Genomic DNA, 21419 nt, shown 5'->3' on the forward strand with positions numbered 1-21419 from the left:
GGCACATAGACACAGGCAACAGAGCATGCACAATGTCGGCACTAGTACAGTGTATATCCACCTTTCGCAGCAATGCAGGCAGCTATTCTCCCATGGAGACGATCGTAGAGATGCTGGATGTAGTCCTGTGGAACGGCTTGCCATGCCATTTCCACCTGGCGCCTCAGTTGGACCAGCGTTCGTGCTGGACGTGCAGACCGCGTGAGACGACGCTTCATCCAGTCCCAAACATGCTCAATGGGGGACAGATCCGGAGACCTTGCTGGCCAGGGTAGTTGACTTACACCTTCTAGAGCACGTTGGGTGGCACGGGATACATGCGGACGTGCATTGTCCTGTTGGAACAGCAAGTTCCCTTGCCGGTCTAGGAATGGTAGAATGATGGGTTCGGTGACGGTTTGGATGTACCGTGCACTATTCAGTGTCCCCTCGACGATCACCAGTGGTGTACGGCCAGTGTAGGAGATCGCTCCCCACACCATGATGCCGGGTGTTGGCCCTGTGTGCCTCGGTCGTATGCAGTCCTGATTGTGGCGCTCACCTGCACGGCGCCAAACACGCATACGACCATCATTGGCACCAAGGCAGAAGCGACTCTCAACGCTGAAGACGACACGTCTCCATTCGTCCCTCCATTCACGCCTGTCGCGACACCACTGGAGGCGGGCTGCACGATGTTGGGGCGTGAGCGGAAGACGGCCTAACGGTGTGCGGGACCGTAGCCCAGCTTCATGGAGACGGTTGCGAATGGTCCTCGCCGATACCCCAGGAGCAACAGTGTCCCTAATTTGCTGGGAAGTGGCGGTGCGGTCCCCTACGGCACTGCGTAGGATCCTACGGTCTTGGCGTGCATCCGTGCGTCGCTGCGGTCCGGTCCCAGGTCGACGGGCACGTGCACCTTCCGCCGACCACTGGCGACAACATCGATGTACTGTGGAGACCTCACGCCCCACGTGTTGAGCAATTCGGCGGTACGTCCACCCGGCCTCCCGCATGCCCACTATACGCCCTCGCTCAAAGTCCGTCAACTGCACATATGGTTCACGTCCACGCTGTCGCGGCATGCTACCAGTGTTAAAGACTGCGATGGAGCTCCGTATGCCACGGCAAACTGGCTGACACTGACGGCGGCGGTGCACAAATGCTGCGCAGCTAGCGCCATTCGACGGCCAACACCGCGGTTCCTGGTGTGTCCGCTGTGCCGTGCGTGTGATCATTGCTTGTACAGCCCTCTCGCAGTGTCCGGAGCAAGTATGGTGGGTCTGACACACCGGTGTCAATGTGTTCTTTTTTCCATTTCCAGGAGTGTATAATCCCTACCCCCTGATTCTGAACAATGTGTTTAAGAGACTTCCATTGGTTGTAATGAAGTAAGTGGAAATACCGTCGTAATATTCCCCGATCGGGGCTCCCTCGGCCTCACCGGTAACTCGCCCTGTAATTATCTGAAAAGACCCTGATTTTACAGCAGGTCCAAACTATGATAGCCCGCTCTTATTTTAAGAATAGAGAATGAAACGTGCAAAGCAAATAATGAAAAAAAAATTTCGACACTGATCACGCTAGACTTATTGAGGGGGTGATGAAAATAATTACTGTCAGTATAATTCAGAGGAGAAACGTACATAGCTTTCCAGTTTTTCTCGATTTGTGCTTCCTTTCAGACAACTTCAGTGCATTCTGTGCTCTCGAACAGAACAGTGAAGGCTGGGATTGAGTATTAAGAAGATATTTGCATATCTGAATGCAGAGGGTAGCTTCAAAATTATACACTTAGCGCAGATGTCCCTGCTGGAGGAGTACTGACATTTCAGGTGCTTTCGATTATTGTTGCAGCGTACTTCCGAACAAACCTTCTTGGCAGCAATATAGTCAATATTCCTCTGGCTCTATGGTGTGGCATAGGATGGTTTCGGTACGACTTTACAGCAATTTAACCGACGAACTGGTCGTAATTCTGAGACGATGTTGTTGACTATATGAGGAAGGCAGATAATGTGGTGGTGAAATGCAAAGATGCAGCTACGTTCTTCGCGTTTATCGTAACGTTAGGTACTATTTAACGGGTCTCACTTCCAGTTAGTTCAGTTGATAAAAAAAGAGGACGGTTAACAAGGTGTTGCCGTATAAAAGACGAGTGACAGACCACAAAAACATTGAGATCTTTGACGCTGGGCTCTTCTTTCATTGACGGAACTCTCACCGTCACGCCCGAATTGTCCGCCGTTATGGGTCTGGCTCTCATTTCGTCATATGTATAATAACCACATCAAACACACACACACACACACACACACACACACACACACACACACACACACACACACACACATACACACATACATGAATTTTCGAGGGGTGCAATTCATCATTGCGACTGAGTCACCGTAGTTATTATCAACTGCTAAGAGTTATGGCCCAAGCAAAATGCTAAGTGTACAAGCGTGAAATGTAGAAAGCCGTAGGTTCGAAACCCATCAAATGTAATGAATTTTTTGATTTCTGTATCTAATCAAAAGAGTCTCGTTATTATTTTTATTCAATTAAATTGCTTAAATGTAATTTTTTTATTTCTAATACTATGCTGCATTATTTTCTTATCGTATTGGCTTTATTTGCTCTAATTTTTTAATCTGTCATTCTTTTTTCGTTTGGAATCTACCTGAGTCGCCTATAATCTGCAACCAAATGCCAACGAGGACTGCTCACGGTTTGGTAACTCGGAAGCTCGTGTAGTCAGTGTGAGGATATTTTCAGCTAACCAATGATAGCGAAAAATTACTGTTACTGTTTGCTTTTAACGCTGAGACTGAATTATTTTAGTTTGCTCGTAGAGGTTAGCTTTAATCGGCGCGAACAAAGCGATCGTTATTTTAGTTCTACAGCAGACTGTTGACCGTTTTCCGGATACGTTGCATTTCACGAGGTCGTCGTTAGCTTAGGGCAAGAATACGAGTATAAATGGAGAGCTCCGCCGCAGTTTAGTCAGTGGTCACATAAAATCGGCTGTCAACAGAGCCTCTCGCATTTCTGACATATCTCGCGATGTCCACTTCCAACCTTGCTCCGTATTGCACGTTAAGAGAGTTTGCGAAGTGGCTCGACGTGATTTTGTGTCACCTATAACCGAGCGGCAACCGGCAGCCGATGTGGTAACACTGTAGCGGCAAGTGACAGACGTCGACCATCAAGTAATTTTACTCTGACTACGGTGAAAATTACGTTAAGGCTGGCGACGCGCTCCAGCTATCTCGTGGTCGTGCGGTAGCGTTCTCGCTTCCCACGCCCGGGTTCCCGGGTTCGATTCCCGGCGGGGTCAGGGATTTTCTCTGCCTCGTGATGGCTGGGTGTTGTGTGCTGTCCTTAGGTTAGTTAGGTTTAAGTAGTTCTAAGTTCTAGGGGACTGATGACCATAGGATGTTAAGTCCCATAGTGCTCAGAGCCATCGCTCCAGCTTTGCACAGGTAGCACCAAGATTTACGGCCAGACGGCTGGTCTTGCGTAGCGGTGATACATTACATACAGAAACATTCCCCGGAATCAGTCTATCTGTTAGTAAAAACCTTATCATAATCTCTACAGTAGTTCCATCACATGCAGACAGAGTAACGCGGCGGCGGACTTTTTAATGTGCATACGTATGTAATGACATTAAGATATGTAGTGACAGAAACGGCGGCGGGGGCTTCAATTTGTAATACGAGGGCTATTCAGAATGAAAGGTCCGATCGGGTGCGAATGAAAAACAGTGAAAATCTCATGAAGCCCGGCACAGATATGTTGGGCAGTATCTCTATTATGACCCTTGATCGCGTCACGTCGCCCTTTTCAATTCTGAACGCACAGTGAGCACGCAAAGATGCCTGGAACAATAGCATCTCCCGCCAGGTGTGAGAGCCAAGTGGGATATTTCGGCTGGTGTCAGGCAACCCACGTAGCATAACTATTACGCGTTTCCTTCCTCATGACAATTCTCGCTCGGACTGCTGGGTTCAATGGCTCGGAGCACTATGGTACTTAACTGCTGAGGTCATTAGTCCCATAGAACTTAGAACTACTTAAACCTAACTAACCTAAGGACATCACACACATCCATGCCCGAGGCAGGATTCGAACCTGCGACCGTAGCGGTCGCGCGGTTCCAGACTGTAGCGCCTAGAACCGCTCGGCCACTCTGGCCGGCCGCACTGCTGGGGCAATGAGGATGCTCCTGCAGCGCTTTCCATGAGAAGTCTTTGGTCACCCACAATATAGTCCCTATTGACTCTCCCTGAGTTTGATCTCTGCTTACATGAACCGCTGGCTAGGAAGTCAACTTTTGGCACAGACAACTAGCTGTAAACCAGCGTAGAGAACTGTCGGAAAGCATAGACGGCTGCCTTCTATGACGAGGGTATTGGAAAGTTGGTATAACGCTACGACAATTCTCTAAGCCGGATCGGCCATTACGTAGAGAAATAGCTTGAAGGTGTAGCTCTCTGCTGCAAATAAAACATTTTCCATTTTTACAGTGGTTTCCGTTTCGCGACCGATCGAACCTTACTTTCCGAATAGCCTTAGTACAAATAGAATAGTCAGATTGTGATATTAGCATAGGGTAAGATCCTTGGTTGTCTGCGCTAAAAATCACGTAAACTGCAGAGAACGACCCAACAAGAGAAGTAAGACGCCACGGCTTTGCGTCCTGGGAATGGGCTGTCCATCCGCCGGCCTGTGTTCTCCGCCTGCCGACCAAGTATGAGAGGGGAGGGTCCCTGAGTGGAAGCGTTGACGGTGGCTGCGAAGCAGGCGACCCCGTTTCTCGGAGTTTTATTTCCCCGCAGGCAGCACCGACCTCGCCGAATTTGGCGGCCGCACGCCTCCAGCACCGGCGCCTCTGACGCGGGTTCTGTCTGGCCACGGGATGATAGCGAATCGATTGCTGTAGGCCGCGCCGACGCCGGGCCGCGCTGCGTAAACTAAGTCCCCCATCCCCAACCCGCCGTCCACGAGCCAAACCAACACTGAAGTTAATCTCGGCGGTCTTCCCCCACCGCAGATGCACATCCTATCTCGTCCGTTCCTCTGTGATGAAACGTCAACACTCAGCTGCCCAAAGACCTTTCTTTACCACAGACGCACGCTCAGCTCTTACTTCGAGGGAAGAAAAAGGCAGTGAAGCGAAGTGTGAAACGTCCCCTTAGAACAATTATACACGACTGCGCTTAAACTGACACACAATATTTTTTTAGCGCAACGCAATCTGACTTTCAGAAATCCCTACAAAGGAATGGCCCTGACTAACATTAATCTATACCTTTCACAAATCACTTACCTCACCAAAAATCTCCGTTACTCGAACTACTGCAATACAGCGAGCGCCACTACTGCCAGCTAAATAAAAGATTCAAACTACGGAAGGCACTAACTACTGATAGGCATAGTTAGCTAATGAAAGATTTTAATAGAGAACAAACAATGTATTTACCTTAATAGTGTTGAAAAAGCATAATATACATAGCAGTTCATAATATCCATTCTGTACTCAAAAATCCGCCATCTCATTTCCCACATCCACCACTGCTGGCGGCTCACCTCCAACTGCGCAACGCTACGCGCTGTTCACATCCAGCTGCCGCTGCCCAACACTACAATGGCAGACAACAATGCAAACTAGCCACAGACTGCACACAGCACAGCCAGTGATTTTCATACAGAGAGCGCTACGTGGCGGCGGCGTTACCAATATAAGAACCTAAACAGCCTACTTACATAGCCCCCATGCTCCCCACAAAAAATTTTACAAATTGGTTTGGGCACTGGGCAATACATATTTGTCAAAATTTTTCATAATCGTAATTACAATAACAAAGAAATCAAATGCACACACTTATTGATACAATGTTGGTTAAAAGCTAAAATTTTCTCACAGTCCATAAAGATAGTCCTGATCATTCATCATAATAGTAATTACAGTTTTTTTTCACAAAGTCTCATTAGTAAAAGAAATTGCACACAGAAGTAGTGGATTTCCATGCAGTCTTGAAGAAGTAGTGTTGTCCTTCCAACGGAAAGACAGTGCTGACTCTTGACATGCAGCCGGCCGCGGTGGTCTAGCGGTTCTGGCGCTGCAGTCCGGAACCGCGGGACTGCTACGGTCGCAGGTTCGAATCCTGCCTCGGGCATGGGTGTGTGTGATGTCCTTAGGTTAGTTAGGTTTAAGTAGTTCTAAGTTCTAGGGGACTTATGACCTAAGATGTTGAGTCCCATAGTGCTCAGAGCCATTTGAACCATTTTCTTGACATGCAGACAGGTAATGGGCCACAACAGAGCAAACCCACAGCAGAGTCAGTCGAAGTTTTGAAGAATATTGGTAGGTAGGTCATCACAGAGTAGACCCACTGTAGTCCTGGTAGAGATTACGGTATTGGTGGGCCACCAGAGGTGCAGACCCACTGCAGTCCTTGTAGAAATAATGGTACTGGTGAGTCAGCAAAGGTGTAGACCCATTGTAGTCCTGGTAGACATTACGGTATTGGTGGGCCACCAGAGGTGCAGACCCACTGCAGTCCTTGTAGAAATAATGGTACTGGTGAGTCAGCAAAGATGTAGACCCACTGTAGTCCTGGTAGAAATAATGGTATTGGTGGGTAATCAAAGGTGTAGACCCACTGTAGTCCTTGTAGAGATGGCTAGCAGCCATTTGCTGCGACTGTGCAGGTGCACAATCACCATCGAAGAGTCTTGCGGAGAATATAGCAAGTCCATAAACCACCACTTGTACACGCACAAAGTTTTTGGAATTGTCCTTAGAACCAGCAATGCTGTTATCCAGTCCCTTGCTGAATTATCAACACACGTGCAAACACTAACAGTCCCTACTTCTCACATATTGTCCATATACTATGACCAACAGAAACGTGTGCAGTGAAATGTAAATTACAAGTTACTAATATGATGAACCGGTGTCAATTACGATTTTATAACATGAGAATACAATTACAAAGGTACAAAATACATCATTAAAGAACATAACAATACAGATAACATTTGTAGTACAAGCTTTACAAAAAAATCGAAATAACACATACGTCAGTGTTACAGGAATTATGACATGAGTACATCAACTTCACACATGAGCATTAAAACAAAACAGAATAAATAACGTCTAACATCTTTACAAAGTAAATAACATATTATTAATGCAAATTATATTTGAGGATAATAGTATTCCTCGTCATAGTTCATGTAGCTGAGTATTAGAAAAATTCTACAACATAAGTCTTATCAGATAAACATATAAATACAGGAAGAACATAAATACACAAGGGTACACAAACATATAGCGGAATAATACAAGGAAAGGACAGGGTTTGTTTTACTGCAGTATTTTGCAAACAAAACTTTCTTTACTTCTTGGAGATCTCCCTTTGTTCTTCATTATTTCCAAAAGTCCTATCTATACCCGCTTTCTGTACTTTTCTCGTATAGCCTCTCAGCACATTTCTTCAAATTCATTGCAACTCATTCTCTTATAGGCTACCCCCTCTTAAGCTAACTTAAATCTACTGAGCTCAGATGCTAAACTAAAGGACAAGGCAATGCAGCAGCACAAAACAATTAACACAAACATCAATGACAAAAAATTTAAATTGGCAAAGCAATTGCAATATTACAATATAAGGCACTGTGCAGCAAACAAAAAAAAATAATCTGTAGTAAAACTGGCTTAACAGCGTAATACAAAGTCAAATTCAGTAACATTATGCCTGGCAAACAGCAGCAGCAAAAGCTTTAACTTATACCTAAACATGACATAGCTCAAGCAAAAAAAAAAAAAAAAGACAATAATGCAGACAAGGGAAATGTATATTCACATCTTAATGTCTATGTAAATTAAGTGGTGCACCACAAATTATTCCACAAAAGAAATTAACAAGTACTTGAAAAGAAAATTCTGTATGCAATTCCTGTGAAATGTTTTTGTGCTCCTTCGTTTTTTTTAAGTACATCATACAGTATTTTTTTACTGGATCTGTAAAATTCTGTTTTAACCAATGCTGCAGTGCAGCTAGAAACTAGATATTAAAAAAAATGAAAATATGTACAAAGGAAGGCATGAAACATCATTCATTAGCCATTTGGCATTTCATAAGGTAGTAAAAAGATCTCTCAACTCTCGTAGAAAGATACTTGTCATAATCAGGTGTGCAGATGTAAGAATGTTTCCAAGTAATGAGCATGTCGTATTTGCGGTGCTTTCTATAAAGGAATGTCAATAGCGAGGTTAATGGCCTCCCTGTTTTTTCTACCTGTGCCTCTGAAAACGCACACACTAATGGCTTTTTCTCCAGGCGTCTGACGCAGCTGGGTGCCCACGACGCATTACGTGCAGGTGGTCACTTAACTTTCTTACGGAAATATTTACGACAGCAGTTTCTGCTACAGTGACAGTCTCATATAAAAATATTTCACAGTTCAAGAATTTGCGTTACAAATCTGTAGAAACAAAATCCTACTGATATAACAGTGTCCAAAAAATTTCCGTCGGCATTGTGATACATTCACGCATTTACATACATTTCATAATTCTTAAAGTACGATTCTTGGTTTCCAACATCCTTTTCATAAATCAGAGTCCCTAACCACTACTCCTTATTCCTTACCTTACTACACATATACATATTCTTCGACACTTCATCAATATTTCATCTTAATAAATATGTAGCATAATCAAATTCCTCATATAACATCGGCTTATTGATCATAAACATACCTCAACAGCATAATACACATCGTCGTCGTAAAAATAACATCATAACACCTCAGTCAAATCTCAAAAACGTCGTAGCTTTCTGCAATAATTTCAAAACCTAAAGAAAATTCTCTGCTCATTTCAGTAGTGTCATCTACCTCAAACGTACTTTAAAAATCATGATCTCATACCAAATACATCATTCAAAGCTCTCATAGTATCACAATGGTTCCGAAAAAATATGAACAGTTCACAAAGTACAAACAAAATACAATTTCATAAGTGTGAAGTTATCCAACTGTGTAATTGTGTAAACATGTGTCACTGATGTAAAAAAAAGTTTATCTCTCAGTTAAATGATCAGATAGCTGTGTAATTTGTGTGTTAGAGAAATATGGTACCGATGTGTAAAGTTGTATAAGCAAATACCATATTAGCTAGGGCTCCTTGTGCTTGCCAAACACATGATACACAAAGTAAGCATGTACCCCCCTGAGGATTAATGTAATTATACCCTCAGGTGTTACAGGTTACAGCAATGGAATGAAATGTATCACGGAAAACCTTTGTATCATAGTAATTCAAAAATCTATAAAAATAAATGTTTTAAGTACAAAATTAATCACTGAAATGCGTGTCCTGTAGTGCTAAATGTGCATCTTGTTGTAAGATAATCTCTGTGGAAGTGTCATAGTTATCGTCCTCCGAAAGCTAAGTTCTGCAGAAGTCAATGTACTTACCTCATGATAAACGAAAGTGAAATGCTTTGCGTATAGATATCCTAGTTATTACGCTTATTGTTGTGATGAAATTACTGTGCTGTAACGTATTGTTGTGCTACGGAAAAGGCTGTCTCATTGTAGCTATACCACAAAAGTTACTACTAAAACATGTTTTACTTTCCAGAATAATTCAGAAAAACTGTGCAGATATGAAACAGAAACACCGCAAAAACAACATCGTAAATTGTCACTCATTAGTGACGTCGTGATATAATCGTGTAGCTGTCACATAAACTAACCACTGTGTCACCTGGTATCTCTCAGAAAGTACTTTAATTCAGAATGTATTTTCAAATAAACCAAAATGTTGCATTAGAATCTCATTAGCAGTAACAGTATATGTTCTAAGTATGTGAGCCTTATAGTCGTTACGTAATCGTGTAACTAACAAGCAAGAATGCACACACACAACAACACACAATAACACTGTGTCGTCTGTTCACAATAACAATGCATTCGTAATTACTTGTCTAAGTTCCCTAGGTTCTTGACTGGATAGTTAACTTCAAAACATAGTTGCATGTTAACAGTTTGTAAGTGTGACAAAGAGTACTAGTAGCGTGAAGTGAAAAGTTTTATGGCAAAGACTAAATTAAAAACAGATTATCTCTCAATAAACGGTTTTACATGTGAGATGTGGTGTAACCCTTTGCTCTTCTCAGTACGCAGAGTTTCAACCTGAAAGCAATTATCATGCGGTATTCGTCCGTAAAGAATACTGGAATTTTGCTCAAGGTTAGCGTCAATGTTATTTTTCCCTGAGCCAGCGGGCGCAAGTGGCTGCCTGCGGTGCGAGTCATCGTCTGTTACTTTGTTGGCGCACGTCGTTATTGGGATTAGGAGACCTAACTTCCACAAATTCACGTTGTCGAGAGTGCCCTGCTCTGTTTGAAGCTCGCCAGTTCTGATGCAATTCAGGTCTGTCGTTACGATTATATCGTCTGTCGTTTTGTCGGTAGTTTACATAGTTTCTTTGTTATCGGTCACGTGGTGGAGAATTTCTCCCTGAGTCGTAACTGCGCGCTGGACCGTTGCGTCTAAAGTTATTCTGTCTCCCTTGATAATAATTATTTTGGTTCCCATATTGTCTGTTTCTGTTATTGTCTCTGTGATAGTCATTACCGCGGAAAGGTGATCTTTCCCTGTAATTATTACTACTCTGCCAACGGTTGTCATACGGGTGGTGTCTGTTTTGGTAACGATTTACGTTATAAGAATAGCCTTGTCGTGTATTATTTCTGTCATCGCGGAATTGTGACAGATGTGACCTGTAATTGTTATACTCCTGTTTTCGCGTTCCGCGATTGTCAGTGTCAATTTCCAGTTCTTGTAACAGTCCCTGAAAAGCTTCAATGTCGTCTTTGCAACGTCCTGCTAAAATAATATGTCGTAAATGTTCAGGCAGTTTGATTAAGCAAATGCGGATGAGTTCTGAGGGACTGTATTGGTTTGAAAGATACTGATTCTTATGCAACATGTCTTCAAAATATTTCATAAGACTGGAAAATTCAGATTGTTCGAAACGTTTCATCATTATGATGCTATATTTTACTCGGTCTTGTGTAGCTTGAGACCAATACGCTGAGAGGAAGGCATGATAAAATTCTCCTTCACTGTGACAATCGTGAATGACCGATCGCATTCTTACAGCTGGTTCATTCTCCAAGTAGCCACACATAAATTCTAATCTGTGTTCTAATGACCAGTTGGGAGGAAAACAATGAGAGAATTGATGGAGCCATGCTTGTGGATGAATGTCGTTGGCAGAATTCTTAAACGTTTTGAATTTACGTGTAGTAATGAACAGCTTATAGTCAAAATCATCATGTCGGCGAGTCGCATGTCGGTCATTGTTACGTCGTTTCGGCGGTTCCATCTCAAAATTCGGTGTACCTTGCCAATTTCTTTCATAATTTCCGAAGTGCCCTGAGTTATTATTTTGTGGCTGCTCCGTATTTCAATGTCCCTCTTCCCGTATTGGGGCGCGAGTGTCCTCTGAAATACGTAATTCTTGTATTACCTGTGTCAGCTGATCTTGTACTTCCCGGATTTCTCTGAAGTTTTCTTGAGTTTTTGAAAGTTGCGTAACCAATCGGTAGATGCAACTGAGTCAATTTTAGCTTGCAAGGTCTCATGATTTTCATGAACAATAGTTTGCAGTTCTTTTATGGCTGCTTCGTGATTCTGTAATGCATTTTCATGCCGCGAAAAAATAGGTTGAAAATGCTCACAAATTTGTGTTTTTACGTCATTACAGACTTTTTGAAATTTCGATTCAATGTTATTTAACTCAGTAGTTAAATCTTCACGTGTTTGTTCAAGCTTATGATCCACTGAGTCTAACTTTTGAAGATTTTGTTCCATTGTGTCTAACTGTTGCTGTGTTTGTCTCTGGTGTTATTCCATTGTGTCTAACTTCTGAAGCTTTTGCTGTGTTTGTCTCTGATTTTGTTCCATTGTGTCTAACTTTTGAAGATTTTGTCCCATTTGTTTCTGATTTTGTTCAAGATTTGTGTCTAACTTTTGTAGCCTTTGTCCCATTTGTTGCATTAACTGTAATAACAGTGCACTGGTGTCTGAAACATGTTCCTCAGTGCTTTTCGGCAGTGAATTTGCACCGGCAACATTCACATTGTGACAAGCAGAAAATATGTCTTGACTCATTTGAGAAAACGGTGAGAACCCAAAACCTGAGTCTACAGTTTTTGCAATATTGTGTTCTGTCATTCCCGATTCCTGAGGCGAGCTGTTGCCGACCGATCGATCGATAATGCTTCCCTGTTCACTACCTGTTTCACTGTCTACTCCATTATTTGACGCCCGCTCCATTTCCCTATGCACAGTTACCAAATTACTACTTTGAATATTTGTTAATTCATTACATGGTGGCGTTAACACACTGCTTTCGTCTTCACTGTTATTTCTCAGTTTACTTTAGAGCCTAGTATTACGTTTTTCACACGCCATTATTGTCACAATATTTCACACGACAACACAGAAAAGCACAATTTGAAGAGCAAAAATAAGAGAACACATTAACATAGCACTGCAAATAATATCTAGTTAATTGCAGCTGCGAAATACTTGGTGCAAATCTACATGCGTGCCACACCTGTTGTACTGTACAACAATGAAAGACTGCAACTACAAAGGAAATTCTCTGTATAATTACGCGCTAGCAATAAACAAAAGCTACACTAAATACACAAACTACAAGAAAAAATCAGAAGATTCCAGTGAGGTATCCTCGGCTAAGGGTCGACATATGAAACGTCCCCTTAGAAAAATTTATACACGACTGTGCTTAAACTGACACACAATATTTTTTTAGCGCAACGCAATCTGACTTTCAGAAATCCCTACAAAGGAATGGCCCTGACTAACATTAATCTATACCTTTCACAAATCACTTACCTCACCAAAAATCTCCGTTACTCGAACTACTGCAATACAGCGAGCGCCACTACTGCCAGCTAAATAAAAGATTCAAACTACGGAAGGCACTAACTACTGATAGGCATAGTTAGCAAATGAAAGATTTTAATAGAGAACAAACAATGTATTTACCTTAATAGTGTTGAAAAAGCATAATATACATAGCAGTTCATAATATCCATTCTGTACTCAAAAATCCGCCATCTCATTTCCCACATCCACCATTGCTGGCGGCTCACCTCCAACTGCGCAACGCTACGCGCTGTTCACATCCAGCTGCCGCTGCCCAACACTATAATGGCAGACAACAATGCAAACTAGCCACAGACTGCACACAGCACAGCCAGCGATTTTCATACAGAGAGCGCTACGTGGCGGCGGCGTTACCAATATAAGAACCTAAACAGCCTCTTACAAGTGTTTCAACATCGTCAATACGAGTCACTAAATTACCGCTCTCTATTGAAACTAACAACTGTTATTTTTTTGAACGAACTGGCGTAAGAAGCTTGAACGGACATTCGTAAACGATTGACTGAACACTCCTAAATACTGCTTCAAATCGCTAAATAGCGAGAATCCATTTGCTATAAATACTTTATTGTCGCGTTCCGGGCAATAGCGCACCATTAGAAATCAAAAACAAACTTGATATAATATATCGTATCAAGTGATAATTATGATGGGCTGTACTCGAAAGGCGTCAGTAGAGTATTTATAAGAGGTGGATTCTTGTTATTTAACGATCTGAAGCAGCGTTAAGCCCTCCTGCCCGGCCTTGTGTAGCAAGTTACAGATATTTTAAAACTGGGAAGCTCCTCTTGCCACTTTTCCTGCTTTGTCAATTTTTTTTTATTGTTACTCTTGCACACATCAATGTTTTTACATATTTTTATTCATTACAAAAATATGTTTCGACGCGAATCTATCTTCTTCAATAGGTCTCGTTTCAATCTTTATAATTAACGGCATTTCAGAAATACAATAAAACCCACCGATGACTCCTGCCAACGTTGCCAAAAGCTTTCTCTAACTTTACAAATGCTATAAACAGGACGGCCGCGGTGGGAGAGCGGTGCTAGGCGCTTCAGTCGGAGCCGCGCGACTGCTACGGTCGCGGGTTCGAATCCTGCCTCGGGCATGGATGTGTGTGATGTCCTTAGGTTAGTTAGGTTTAAGTAGTTATGTCCCATAGTGCTCAGAGCCATTTGAACGATTTTTTGTTGTTGCTATAAACATAAGTTTGCCTTTCCTGAAGCTATCTTCTAAAGTCAGTCCTAAGGTTAGAAATGCCACGCATGTTCCTAAATTTCTCCAGAACCCAAACTGATCTTCCCCGAGATCGTCTTTTACCAGTTTTTCCCGTTCTTCTTTAAATAATTCGTGTCAATACTTTGCAACCATCTCTTATTAAACTAACGGTTCTCCCGTATTCACACCTCTTAGCACCTGCTTTCTGTAGAACTGCAATTATTACATTCTTCTTGAACATCTGGGGGTATTTCTTCTGTATCAAAAGTTGCGCACCATGTGAAATAGTTGTGACACGGCTGGCTCTCCCGAAGATGTCAATAACTATTAGAATGTCGTCTACTAAAGGGGCCCTGTTTCTGCTTATGTCTTTCAGTGCTCTGTCAAATTCTTTTCACAGTATCATACCTCCAATCTCTTCTTGATCTGCTTCTTCTTTCTTCTTCTTCTTCTTCTTCTTCTTCTTCTTCTATAAATTGTTCTGAAAGTTGTTTCTTAGTGCTGCCATGCCATCTGAGCTTTTGATACTCATACAGCTGCTTCTCTTTTCTCCAAACATCTCTCTAATTTTCCTTAGGCGGCATCTATCTTTCTCCATTTATGTGTGTTTCAAAAGCCTTGCATTTGTCCTCTAGCCATTCCTGTTTAGCCATTTTTAACTTTCTGTTAATCTCGTTTTTTAAACGACTGTATTCTCTTCCACCTGCTACATCTCCTGAATGTTAATATTTTCTTCTCTCGTGTTTTATATTCAATATCTGTTGTGTTATCCAATGGTTTCTAATAGGCCCTGCCTTTTTACCTACGTCGTCTACTACTAACTTCGATATGTCATTTTTCGAAGTTACCTATGCGTCTTTTATTGCATTCCTTTCCCATGTTTCAGTCCAACGATGCCCAATGAAACACTCAACAACCTTTCGTTCATCGTCTCCTTAATTTACAACTTTTTTGCCATTTTTTCAGTTCCGAAACTGCAGTTCATAATCAATAAATTGTGACCAACTCTGGCCTGGAAATGTCTTATAGTTTAAACTGTAGTTTCGAAATCTCTACCTTACTATTGCATAATCTGAAACCATTTAGCGTCTCCAGTTCTCTTTCACGTTAACAGCCTTTTTTTATGACCGTTAAACCAAATTTTAGCGGTAAGTGGACAAAGTTATACTCTCTACAAAATTCTACCAAGCATCTTCCGCTTTCATTCCTTTCCCCAGTCCATGTCGCTTACTACTTTCCCTACTCTTCCTTTTCCCCACTATCGAACTCCAGTAATCCACCACAAATTTCCGTCTTCCTTTATCTAATCATACATTCTTTCAACATCATCTGCGTAACTAGTTTGCATATAAACTTTTACTACAGAGATTGGTGTTTGCTTCGTGCGTATCTTGGGTGCGATAACGCGTTCACTATGCTGTTCATTGTAGCTCACCCACATTCTCATTTTCTTATTCATTATTAGGCCTCCTATTTGATTTGTGTTGATAACCCTGTACTGACCTGACCAGAAGCCCTGTTTATCATGCCATCAAACTTCACTGACACCCACTGTACAGAACTTCAACTATCTATTTCCCATTTTAATTTTCTAAACTACCTACTAGATTAAGGGCTCTAACATTCCACGCTTAGATGGGAGTTTTGTTTTCCTGAAGACGACATCATGAGTAGTCCACGCCTTCATATTCGAATTGGGGGACTGTTTGAACACGGGATTGTTTTTACCCAAGAGAATGTCATCATCATTAAGCCATAGAGATGAGCTGGATGCCATATGGAAAAAATAAAATTACGGCTGCCGTATTTCCTTGCTTTCAGCCGTTCACAGTACCAACGCGAACGCCCATGTTGGCTAACGTTAGAAGGTCAGATCAGTCAGTCACCCATACCGTTGCCCCTGCAACAACTAAAAAAGCTGCTGCCACTCTTTAGCATCCATGTGTTAATCTGGCCTCTCCATAGATAGCACTCCGTTGTGGTTGCACCGAAGGTAAGGCGATACGTATCGTTCAGGCATGTAAACATCCCTACCTTGGGAAGGGCAGTAGTTAATTCCCTGAAGATTGAAAATGTGCAAATATGTAAAGAGGGCCATTTTTAAGTTTCTAAATGAAAAATAAAGTTGCTGACTTGCTGAATTTAGCGTTTTCAGAAGCTCAACAATATATTCGAATTTGCTTCATTTCAGATTTTGATCAGTATGCAGCTACGGCCAAAATTAGGACTATTCTATCGTATACATTGACTCCCGTTCATGTGCTATGTAAGTTGTTGATGTTACTCTATTTGCTATACTGAATTGAATATATACACTAATGAGCCGAGTTGGTTGGGTTGGGTTGTTTGGGGGAAGAGACCAAACAGCACGGTCATCGGTCTCATCGGATTAGGGAAGGTCGGGGAAGGAAGTCGGCCGTGCCCTTTCAAAGGAACCATCCCGGCATTTGCCTGGAGCCATTTAGGGAAATCACGGAAAACCTAAATCAGGATGGCCGGACGCGGGATTGAACCGTCGTCCTCCCGAATGCGAGTCCAGTGTGTTAACCACTGTGATGAGCCGAAACATTATGCGGTTCGTGGTGATCGTTGTCGGGGAAGATCTCAAGCATGAAGATTTTCAGGAGGTTCGCAGCTGTCAGCGTGTCTTCGATTACTACCATAGGTCGCATGCAAGAGCAGGAGAGTGCCTCCCGCAGCATAGTACTGCTCCCAGCAGTCTGCGTCCGTGGAGCGCTGCAAGTTTCGAGCCGCAGTTCACCTCGATGACGGCTTTTGCGTAGACGATCGCCGACCTGGTGTAGCATTCTTCCGAAGCGCTGAAACGTTTCCATCGATCGACGGTCGAATCTCGATGGTTCGATGCCCACTGCAATCATAACTGACAGTGTTGTCGGATCAACAACTGAAAGCTTAGGGGTGGTCTACTGCGGAGCTCCATGTTCAACACTGTACAATGAACCTTGTGCTCCAAAACACTTGTGCTTGCACCGGCATTGTGGTCTTTCGGCAGAGATAGCGCAGATCACTATCTACCCTACAGACAAGGCTCTGAACCACACGTTCTGTGAAGAGTCGTGGACATCCAACCATTTAGTGCTTAGTGATAGTTTCGCTGTCCTCCTACATCTTACCGCAGATGCTCACGACAACAGCTCGTCAACATTCGACCAGCTTCACCGTTTTGAGGTACTCGTTCACTATCTGTATAATAACATTCTGCCCCTTGTCAGAGTCGCTTATATTTCCCCATTTTCGGCCATTATCTTCGCTAAGGTGGCCGCCGACCGTGTCTGCTCCGCTTACATACTTTAGTTACCGCGTCACGTGCACGCAACGCTACGAGGCGTCATCCAACGTCGCGGTGGGCAGTGATCACAATGACTTGCCTTATCAGGGACATTAAGGGACTTTCATACGTATAGGAACACTTCAAGATTACCAACTTCCTGACCAATTCACATGCATTCATTGAGCGTGGGTGTAAGTAGGCTGTTTAGGTTTTTATGTTGATAACGCCACGTAGCGCTCTATATGAAAATCACTGACTGTGCTGTGTGAAGTCTGTGGCTGGTTTGCATTGTTGGAATATTTGCTATTGTAGTGTTGGGCAGTTGGATGTGAACAGCGCGTAGCGTTGCGCAGTTGGAGGTGGGCCCCCAGCAGTGGTGGATGTGGGGAGAGAGAGATGGCAGAATTTTGAGAGCGGACGATCTGGGCGTGTGTCCATCAGAGAGCGTAAATTTGCAATGTTGGATATCATGAACTGATATATATATATATATGATGAATTTTGAACACTATTAAGGTAAATACCTTACATTGTTTGTTCTCTATCAAAATCTTTCATTTGCTAAGTATGCCTATCAGTAGTTAGAGCCTTCAGTAGTTAGAATCTTTTATTTACCTGGCAGTATTGGCGCTCGCTGTACAGCAGTAGTTCGAGTAACGAAGAGTTTTGTGAGATAAGTGATTCATGAAAGGTATAGGTTATTGTTAGTCAGGGCCATTATTTTGTAGGGATTATTGAAAGTCAAATTGCGTTGCGCTAAAGATATTGTATGTCAGTTTAGTATTGATCAGAATAAGAAAAGAGAGAAATGTCTGAGTGCGTTCAATTCTGCTCAGCTGTTTGAAAACCAAATAACGTAAGGGATTCATCAGCACAGTAACTCATAAATTTTTTAATGGGGATGTTGCATGGGTATAGAACCGTACGAAATAAAAGAAACTATGTTTCGAAAGACGTGGAAAATTTCTTCTTCCAGGATACAACGACTTACGTTGTTGGTTCTTGCTTAAATGTACTTCCGTAAGTTGTGTCTCACAGCTAAGTCTTGGTGGTAATTACATGAAGAAATACTTGATTGTTGTTTGTGTCCGAAGGGTAGAGTGGCAGAGGCGAGTATTGCCTAATTTTATTATATCGATGGTTGGCGGCTTGCAGCGAATCGGCCGCCAACTGCTGCGTGCTGTGTTTTCGCTGTGTTCATCATTAGCGCTGCCCGGCAGTTGTTGGCGACCGTTTGTTATTCTGTTTATGTTCGCGCCTCGCGGTGTTGCTGCTTCGTGACGTAGGGCGCCGTCTGGGAACTGGCGGACGGGACGGGGCAGACTGGAATCCTCGTCTGGACTAATACTATTTGGATCTTTCAAATCATCAATTCAGATGTTGTGGAGTGTTTAGTGTTTAACGTCCCGTCGACAACTACACTACTGACCATTACAATTGCTACACCAAGAAGAAATGCAGATGATAAACGGGTATTCATTGGACAAATATATTATACTAGAACTGACATGTGATTACATTTTCACGCAATTTGGGTGCATAGATCCTGAGAAATCAGTACCCAGAACAACCACCTCTGTCCGTAATAACGGCCTTGATACGCCTGGGCACTGAGTCAAACAGAGCTTGGATGGCATGTACAGGTACAGCTGCCCATGCAGCTTCAACACGATACCACAGTTCATCAAGAGTAGTGAGTGGCGTACTGTGACGAGCCAGTTGCTCGGCCACCATTGACCAGACGTTTTCAGTTGGTGAGGGATCTGGATAATGTGCTGTCCAGAGCAGCAGTCGAACATTTTCTGTATCCAGAAAGGCCCGTACAGGACCTGCAACATGCGGTCGTGAATTATCCTGCTGAAATGTAGGGTTTCGCAGGAATCGAATGAAGGGTAGAGCCACGCGTCTTAACACATCTGAGATGTTACGCCCACTGTTCAAAGTGCCGTCAATGCGAACAAGAGGTGACCGAAGCGTGTAATCATAACCCCATACCATCACGCCGCGCGATACGCCAGTATGGCGATGACGAATACACGCTTCCTATGTGCGTTCACCGCGATGTCGCCAAACATGGATGCGACCATCATGATGCTGGAAACAGAATCTGGATTCATCCGAAAAATGACGTTTTGCCATTTGTGCACCCAGGTTCGTCTTTGAGTACACCATCACAGAAGCTCCTGTCTGTGATGCAGCGTCAAGGGTAACCGCAACCATGGTCTCCGAGCTGATAGTCCATGCTGCTGCAAACGTCGTCGAACTGTTCGTGCAGATGGTTGTTGTCTTGCAAACGTCCCCATCTGTTGACTCAGAGATCGAGACGTGGCTGCACGATCCGTTACAGCCATGCGGTTAAGATGCCTGCCATCTCGACTGCTAGTGATACGAGGAGGTTGGGATCCAGCACGGCGTTCCGTATTACCCTCCTAAACCCACCAATCCATATTCTGCTAACAGTCATTGGATCTCGACCAACGCGAGCAGCAATGTTGCGATACGATTAACCGCAATCGCGATAGGCTACAATCCGACCTTTATCAAAGTCGGAAACGTGATGGTACGCATTTCTCCTCCTTACACGAGGCATCACAACAACGTTTCACCAGGCAAAGCCGGTCAACTGCTGTTTGTGTATGAGAAATCGGTTGGAAACTTTCCTCATGTCAGCACGTTGTAGGTGTCGCCACCGGCGCCAACCTTGTGTGAATGCTCTGAAAAGCTAATCATTTGCATATCACAGCATCTTCTTCCTGTCGGTTAAATTTCGCGTCTGTAGCACGTCATCTTCGTGGTGTAGCAATTTTAATGGCCAGTAGTGTAGGTCATTAGAGACGGAGCGCAAGCTCGGATTAGGGAAGGATGAGGAAGGAATTCAGCCATAACCTTTCAAATGAACCATCCCGGCATTTGCATGAAGCGATTTACGGAAATCAGGTAAAATCTAAATCTGTATGACCGGACGAGTCCAGTGTGCTACCCACTGTGCTACCTCGCTCGGTGGAATGTGTTGGACGTAACAGAAACGCAGCAAAGCATGGAGGCCAGACACGTAATGTTTTGAAGACACACGTTGTAAGGCATTTATACTGATGGAGAAATGTAGATAGTGAAAGGAAAGATCGTGACGCTTTAGACTGTTGAGGGACTGTATTTTTCTTTCGAGGGCGGGAGCATGGCATGTCCAAAAAAGAAAATACAAGGCTATTCAGGTAACATACATATTCTAACAGCATCTGGAAACTACATGGGATTCAGTATTAGAGACAGAGTATAACGCTTATGATCAAATAATGGGGGGAAGCAATAGATAAAATTTCTAAAATCATTGGGGAAAGTGACATCCAAATGACTACGAAAGTTGGAGTGCAAAATCGACGAGTATAGAGCCACAGCATCAGCCTTTCGAGAAAATATCATCCACACAATCTCGAATACAGTAAGAGCAAAACAGTGCTATAACTAATCCACAACCAGCTTAATAGTTCTTGCTTCCAAGTTGCTGGCAAGAAATATAAACAGAAGAATGAAAAAGAAGATTAAGGTTGTCTTACATAATCAGTTTGGCATTCTGAAATGTAATCAAGACAAGTTCATAGACCCAGAAAAAGTGCTTGACTATGTATAATGGTGCAAGATGTTCAAAATGCTCAGTAAAGTAAGTCGAAGCAATAGTGAAAGACGAGTGATCTCTCTGTGTGTACATATTATGAATTAATGTACCTCGCTGCATTTTTTCTGTGTGTATGTGAAGGCTAATGTCAGGAACAAGTTTAGGGCTTTTGACGGTTTTCACCAATAGACCGATTCACGACGAAGGTTTGCGAATACAATTTATTACCGCTAAATAGTGATGGGAATAGTAAATGTACTTTTACCTATACGTTGAGATCAAATCATGGTAGCTTTTTCTGGACCATCATGC

The 21419-nt window shown here is 43.0% G+C and overlaps 1 protein-coding gene across 1 annotated transcript in view; it reads right to left on the reverse strand.

Moving 5' to 3' along the window:
- The window catches only part of LOC126088361 (C-Maf-inducing protein-like), a 938159-nt gene that overhangs the window by 476740 nt on the left and 440000 nt on the right, over nt 1-21419 (reverse strand). The window lies entirely within an intron of this gene.

Source organism: Schistocerca cancellata, chromosome 6 (genome assembly GCF_023864275.1).
Source record: "Schistocerca cancellata isolate TAMUIC-IGC-003103 chromosome 6, iqSchCanc2.1, whole genome shotgun sequence".
In the NCBI taxonomy this organism is placed as follows: Eukaryota; Metazoa; Arthropoda; class Insecta; order Orthoptera; family Acrididae; genus Schistocerca; species Schistocerca cancellata.